This window comes from Vicugna pacos, chromosome 15 (assembly GCF_048564905.1).
Source record: "Vicugna pacos chromosome 15, VicPac4, whole genome shotgun sequence".
Classification (NCBI taxonomy): Eukaryota; Metazoa; Chordata; class Mammalia; order Artiodactyla; family Camelidae; genus Vicugna; species Vicugna pacos.
The window spans coordinates 27,068,091-27,076,398 of record NC_133001.1 but is presented as its reverse complement, the minus strand read 5'-3'; positions in this window follow the sequence as shown (position 1 = coordinate 27,076,398).

Genomic DNA, 8,308 nt, shown 5'->3' with positions numbered 1-8,308 from the left:
GACACCCACCCTCCAGAGGAGGCGCATGTACACTGAAATTGGGGTCAGAATAGGTGTGGGGGGACACTGCAAAGAGGAACTGGCCTCAGGTGTCAGCTGTGACACCTGAGCCAGTCCTTTGTCTGCATAAAGGTCAGAGAACAGATGACTTCCCTAGCAACCTGTCCCCAGGTCCCAACAGCCTGGGCAATCTCTGTAACTGTGAGCTCAATCACTTCAGCTTGGGCCCAAAAGGAAGAGGCTACTGTAAGCTCCCTGTCACCTGTCTGGTGCCCAGGAGCCTGCTGCTCACTACCCCACCCCACAACAAGGCCCCCGGCTCAGTGACCATGGGTGGCAGCCCCCTACACAGTTCACACCCCCCGCCCCTGACAGCACCCTGCCAACGGTGCAGGGGCTTCAACAGCCTGGCCCAGTGCAGGCTGGTGTGAGCCCACAGAGGGCCCTTGCGGTCAGGGCCCTCTCCTCCATCCAGAAAGCTCCTCTATTGAATTGGGAAAAACACCCTCCTGGGTTCTTGCCCTCTCTCCTTCCTCCTGTCAATCTGCCAGGTCTCCTGTGGCCTCAGTGACCCACGCCCTCCCATGTCCACTCCACTCCTGCAGGGCCTCTTCCCAGAATTTAAGACTCAGTCTCAGTTCCCACACCTTCCAGAAGTTTCTCTCCTTCCTCCCCACCTCCCATCACTCATCTTATGGGGCCCTTGTGCTTTGTCAGAACACCCAGGCTGGCACAGGCCCTGAGGGTTCTGCTTCCTGGGTGCAATCCCCACATCCCACACGCCCGGGCTCAGCCACACCTATGTGTGCCCTCATAAGGGGGGCACCAGCTGGGCTCTAGGGAGGCTCTCTGGCTACTGGGAGGCTTGGGGTACAAATGTGGAGTGAGGCCACCTTGGCCCCATCCACAGGCTGACCTTAGCCTTCCCTCTGGCCCAGCCCACACACCATCCCAGCGCTTTACCCTGGTGGTGTCTGCGACAGGGCTCTGCAGAGAGGCCTCAGCTCCCGAGTCTACATGGCTGCTCAAGGACCTACAGTTGGTCTCAATTCATTGTATTTTCTTATTAAAGTTACACATATGCTTAATCCCACCCTATAAGTTATTTTAGAAATACATACACATCTTCACCAGTAGGATCTTTATCTACACTATAGATATGTGAGTCATTAAACACAACTTTCCAGAAGCTTCATTTCCATTTCCATGTAAGATAGAGCACATTTAAAATTTTGGAATAACGTGGCCATTGGAGATTTTATCTGGAGCCATAAGCATCATTTGTAAAATATTAGGAGAGTTCTCTGCCCACCCAGTCCCATTCCCCATCATGTCACTTTCATCATGACTGCTTTTTAAGTGACCTGTAGAGAGTTTGTTTATAACACCTAATACCAGCAATCTTAAGATCAAATCTCCAGGAATGATTTCTAAATCAGTACTAAATTTCTTTACCTCATCTTTTTAAAACCTTATTTCGTCAGACAACTTTTGTCAGCATCCAACACCAAAAATGGCTGAGGTTATTCAAGCTAACAGCCCTTCCTTAGACAATTCTTTGTGGTTCAAAATAATCAAACTTCCATGACATAACAGACTTTATGAAACAAAAACCACCACAAATAGCCAAAACAATCTTGAGAAAGAAGTACAAAACTAGAAATATCACACTCCCTGCCTTCAGTCTATGTGAAAAAAGCTGCAGTATCAAAACAGCATGGTACTGGCATTAAAACAGACACATAGATCAAGGGAACAGAACACAGAGCCCAGAAGTAAACCCGCACACTTATGGTCAATAAATCTACAACAAAGGAGGCAAGAATATACAATGGGAAAAGACAGTCTCTTCAGTAAGTGGTGCTGGGAAAACTGGGCAGCTACATGTAAAAGAATGAAATTAGAACATTTTCCCACACCATATACAAAAATAAATTCAAAATGGCTTAAAGGTTTAAACATAAGACATAATAAATCTCCTAGAAGAAAACATAGGCAAAACATTATCTCACATACATCTCAGCCATGTTCTCCTAGGGCAGTCTACCAAAGCAATAGAAAAAAAAGCAAAAATAAACAAATGGGACCTAATTAAACTTACAAGCTTTTGCACAGTAAAGGAAACCATAAGCAAAACAAAATGACAACCTATGGAATAGGAGAAAATATTTGCAAATGATGCAACTGACAAAGGCTTAATTTCCAGAATATACAAACAGCTTATACAACTTAAAAAAACAAACAACCCAATCCAAAAATGGGCAGAAGACTAAACAAGTAATTCTCCAGTGAAGACATACGAATGGCCAATTGGCACATGAAAAAATGTTTAATATCGCTAATTACCAGAGAAATGCAAATCTAAACTGCAATGAGGTATCACCTCACACCAGTCAGAATGGCCATCTTTCAAAAGTCCACAAATGATAAATGCTAGAGAGGGTGTGGAGAAAAGGGAACACTCCTACGCTGTTGGTGGGAATGCAGTTTTGTGCAGCCATTATGGAAAACAGTAGATTCCTGAAAAGACTGAAAACAGGCTTACCATATGACCCAGCAATCCCACTCCTGGGCATATATCCAAAAGGAACCTTAATTCAAAAAGATGTCTGCACCCCAATGCTCATAGCAGCACTATTTACAATAGCCAAGACAAGGAAACAACCTAAATGTCCATCGACAGATGACTGGATAAAGAAATTGTGGTATATTTATACAATGGAACACTACTCAGCCATAAAAATGATAACATAATGCCATTTGCAGCAACATGGGTGGTCCTAGAGAATGTCATTCTAAGTGAACTAAGCCAGAAAGAAAGAAAAATACCATGTGATATCACTCATATGTGGAATCTAAAAACAAAAAAGACAAATGAACATATATAAAACAGAAACAGACTCACAAACATAGAATACAGACTTGTGGTTGCCAATGGGGAGGGATAAACTGGGAGTTCGAGATTTACAGATACTGACTAGTATACATAAAATAGATAAGCAAGTTTATACTGTATAGCACAGGGAAATACATTCAATATCTTGTAGTAGCTTACAGTGAAAAAGAATGTGAAAATGAATATATGTATATTCATGTATGACTGAAGAATTGTGCTGTGCACCAGAAATTGATAACATTGTAAACTGACTATACCTCAATTAAAAAAATTTTTTTTAATTTCAAAATGGGTTAATGATCTAAATGCAAGATCAGAAACCATAAGACTTCTAGAAGAAATTATAGGCAGAACACTCCTTGACATAAATCTCTGCAATATTGTTTTTGGATCTGTCTCTGAAGGCAAAAGAAACAAAAGCAAAAATAAACAAATAGGACCTAATTAAACATAAAAGCTTTTGCACAGCAAAGGAAACTATCGACCAAATGAAAAAACAACCTACTGAATGGGAGAAAATATTTGCAAATGATATGACCAGCAAAGGGTTAACATCTAAAATACATAAACAGCTCATACAACTCAACATCAAAAAAAAAACCTGATTAAAAAATGGGCAGAAGACCTGAATAGACATTTTTCCAAAGAAGATATACAGATGACAAACAGGCACGTGAAAAAGATGTTCAGCATCACTAATCACCAGAGAAATGCAAATTAAAAGCCCAATGAGATATCACCTCACACCTGTCAAGATGGTTTATCATCAAAAAGAACACAAATAACAAATGCTGGCGAAGACATGGAGAAAAGGGAACTCTTATACACTGTTCCACATACTGTGGAAAATAGTATGGAGGTTTCTCAAAAAACTAAAAGTAAATGACCAGCAATTCTATTTCTGGATATGTACCTGAAAAAAATGAAAAACACTGATTCAAAAATATATATGCACCCCGATGTTCATAGCAGCATTATTTACAGCTGCCAAGATATGGAAGCCACCTAAGTGTCCATCAACAAGTGAATGAATAAAGATATGGTATATACACAGAATAGAATACTATTCAGCCATAAAAAGAAAGCTTGCCATTTGCAACAACATGGATTGACTTGGAGGGTATTATGCTTAGTGAAATATGCCAGACAGAGAAAGACAAAAACTGTATGATATCACTTATATGTGGAATATAAAAAGTAAACTAGTGAATATAACAAAAAAGACTCACAGATATAGAGAAAAAACTGTGATTACTAGTGGGAAGAGACACCAGAAGGGTAGGTAGGGGATTAAAATGTACAAACTTCTATGTATAAATTATGTATATGGATATATAGTACAACACAGGAAATACACCCAGTATTTTAGAATAGCCATAAATGGAGTATAACCTTTAAAAATTGTGAATCACTATGTTGTACACCTGAAACATATAATATTGTACAAACTATACCTCAATTTACAAAAAGACTATATAAAGTTACTCTATTTCCTGAAGAATGATTGTGTATCTTGGAGCATAATGATATATATCATTCATTGAGCATCTACTACGTGCTAATACTGCACTAGGCACTGGGAGATTCACAGATGCCCCAGTAGATCCCGACTTTATGATCTTGGAGCCCACAGTCCAACGCTGGCCTCAGGAAAGGATCTAGGGGCTGCTGGAGCACTTAGGAGAGGCACCAACCAGCTTGGCAAGACTGGGGAAGGTGTTTGCAGTTAGCACATGAAGGGCCAGGAAAGAGTAGTATTTCAGGCAAAAGGATGCCTCATTCCCTATCCCAGCTGCAATTTAGATAGCTGGTGTGGAATACTGAATAATGTCCCCCCAGAGGTGTCTGTGTTCTAATCCCCAGAACCTGTAAATACATTCTCTCACGTGGTAAAGGGACTTTGCAAATGTGATTAAGTTAAGGGCCTCGAGATGGGGAGATTGTCTGTACGATTCAGGTGAGCCCAGTATAGTAACAAGGATCCTTACAAGAGGAAAACAGGAGGGGCAGATTCAGGAGCAGATGTGATCGTGGGAGCAGAAGTTTGCAGTGATCTGAGGAAGGGACCATGAGCAAAGAATACAGGTGATCTCTAGAAGCTGAGAAAGACAAGAAAACAGATTCTCCTCTCAGATTCCAGAAAGAGGCTCCTTCTGGAACCAGCCTGCAAACACCCTGATTTTAGCCCAGTGAGACTGACTTTGGGACTTCTGACCTCCAGAACCATAAGAGAATAAATTTGTGTTATTTCCATAGACTGTTGCTTAAAACTTGTTACAGCAGCCATGGGAAACTTACTATAGACAGTTTGGTTAAAGAGCTACCCTGAGCACAGGGTTGGGCACACAGGGTCAAAGGGTAGTCTGCCGTCCAGCTCCCGTGCCCAGACCAGGAGGGGTTGAGGATTAGAAGCCTAAACAGGCATGGCCCATGTTTCTAGGTGTCCCCTCTGGCCCTACTGGATAAGGGAAGTTCCAGCAACCTCCTTTCCCCTTGATGGCCTTCAGTTATCATGCAGGAACTCTGAGCTTCAGAAAGGAAGCAAGGGGACAAAGGCCAGTCCTCATCAAGCCCTGAGCTCCGTTTGTGACCACACAGCTCTGGCACACTGCCTTTCTGTCCCACCCTGTCCCCTCCCGGGCCACTCAGTTCCATTCCCTGCCTCCTGCCCCCGCCAAGCCCACTCTGGTGATCAGAGATGCAGCGTCACTGGGCCTGAGCCCCTCTTCCTGCCCACAGTTCTCGGAGACTAAGCCACATCCCCACCCAAAGCGGCCCTGCTGCTACCTCCCTCCCCTGGTTGGGCTTCTCGGAGGGTAACATCTATTTCTGAGCTCTAATACAATCAGGGGTGTTGTCAACAGGCAACAAGGAGCACCTGCTGGGAAACATCTCCACACATGCATCGCCCCCCACCCCCACCCCCACCCCGGGGCCTCCCCTTCCTCTGGCTCCTCCTCCTTCCTGACTTCTCCCCCAACATCCGAGCCTCCATCAGCCCTGGTGCCTTCTGCCACTCGGCGTTGTCTCTTCTCTGGGGACACAGCACGTGAGCTGCCTCTCTGGCATTGGCCCCAACAAGCCCACCCAGCCCCTGCAGCCGTGAATTCAAAGCCCAAATCCCTCCCTTTGGGCCCGGCAGGCTCCGCACTCCGACAGCCCTGCCCTTGACCAAAACCACAGATCTGTGAGGAGCCCAGCCTAGTCAGACTGGGTTCCAGCCCGCTGACCTCTCTACGCAGAAGGACCTCCAGCGGTAGCGCTCCAGGAACTCGCTTCACCCAGACCATCCGGCCCAGGGCCAACCTCGTCTCTTAGGACTCAGCCAGGTGTTTAGGCCAAACTCTTCCTCACAGCTACAGAGGCACTTCCTGGGGCCACGGCCCTGTCTTCTTAAACCTTTAGGGGTGGGATAATTGCCTGGGGCCCCGCCCAGACGTATTGGTGATTGGTGTTTCATACCATCTCAGCAGCGGTTCTCAATCTTGGTTGATTATTGGAATCACCTGGGGTGGGAATGGGCCTGGGTTGGAGGAGAACTTAAAAAAAACTGAATTCTACCCCCCAAGAGATTTTGATGTGATCTGCCTGGGAGCTGCCAGGCACCCAGATTTTTTTTTTTTTTTTTTTTGCAGGTCAGGGATGGGGAGAGGTAATTAGATTTTTATTTATTTTTAATGGAGGTACTGGGGATTGACCTCCTAGGACCTTGTGCATGCAAAGCACACACTCTACCACTGAGCTATACCCTCCCTGCCAGGCACTGAGATTTTTAGTCTCCCCAGGGGATTCAAAAATATAGCTTAGAACAACTGATTCTGAACTTGTAGAATTTGAACTGTATTTTCAAGATAATAGGGCTTTCAAAGTAATCCTAGGTGCAGGGACCGGAGTCCAGACAGCTCTGTGTGGCATTGAGGCAGGTGGCATCGAGCAGGTGAGAGGTGATGCTGGAGACAGAGTCGGTCACCTGAGCAACCTGTGACCTTTGGCCTCCAGGTCTGGAAAGTAGCCCCTGTGGGTCCAGACAGCAGTGAGGGTGAGAAAAGAGGGAAAGAGAGGAGAAGAGGGAGAAGAAGACAAGCTGTCCCCAACAGTGCTGTGACTTCTGACATGCTCTGATGTAACTGAGAGGGAATTTCACATGGCAACAGTAGAAGATATTTGCAGCCAAGAAGAGCCATTCCCTTCAGTTGAAGCCAAATTCAGAGGGCAGTTGGGGTGTGTGGGTGGGAGGGGAGAGGAACAGAGGGATGCTCCCGGAAGCCAGGGCAGGGCTTTGAGAAGCCAGTGTCACAGTGGTCCATGGGGGAGGGAGGAGGGACCCTGCAGTGAAGATCTCTCAAGGACTTGGCATAAACACTGCATTCCCTTCCATCTGTGGGGCTCTAGGCCTTTTCTAAGCCTGTTTGGACCTATCACTGGATGCACACAATAGCTCTGGCTGCTATGTGTTAATATCTCAATTTCAAGGTTCAAGCTCAAAGTCAACCCAGGTCTGTCCAGTCTCTCCACGTTGGAAAGGACAGAAGGAGTCCCTGCTCTTCAAATACTATCTCAGTTTTAGACTCATGGCAGGAAAAAGGCACCCAGAATCTCTCTGATCTCTTTGGGAAAGCCTCTTCCTACCTGTATGGAATACTATAAAAAATTCTGCAATATGTCAAAGAGGAGAAGCAAAACACTCCTCTTCTCCACCCCGCCCCCTGGATCCTGCCAGCCTCTCTGCTAGTACCTCGGGCAGAGTCTCTGTCCCATCACCCAAAATCACAAAGGAGAGGGAGGGCTGCATTGGAGGCAGAGGGCAAGACTGGTCAGGAGGACAGGGCTCCCAGCTCCTGAAAGAAGATGGAAGTCACAGCAGCCAAGGGCAAAGTAAATGGACTCAAAACACAGGGGTGTCCGGATGCCCTGCACAATGTTCTCCAGCGGTTCCACCTCCAGATGAAGTCTTGACAGGCCTCCCAAACCTTCTTCTTATTCTGAAAGGATCTTCATTTTCTCCTAGAACACTGGGGAGCTGCCCTCCACCCTAGCTACATACCCAGCACAACTGGGCCTCTGCAGCTGCGTCTGCACTGAGGGTCTAGGCCCTCCTGGCCACAGCTGGAGGGCCCAGGGGTGGACCCCCGACCCAAGCTGGCCAACTCAATTCTGTCTCCTGGGAACCTGACCCTGGAACCAAGAGGGGCTGTTACATCCTTTGAGGGCCTGGGCATAGGAAATGACATGAGGAAAAAGCTGCACTAGACCTATGCATGGGAGGAGGCAGGCCTGAGAGAGAAGCAGTGAGGAGACAGAGAGGTAGTGCCTGCCCGCCACTGGCTCACACCGCCATCAGGGAGATCCTCCTGCACATGTACAACACAGTCTCCCTCTCACCCTTGCAGAATGAGGGGTTCCTCTAACCTG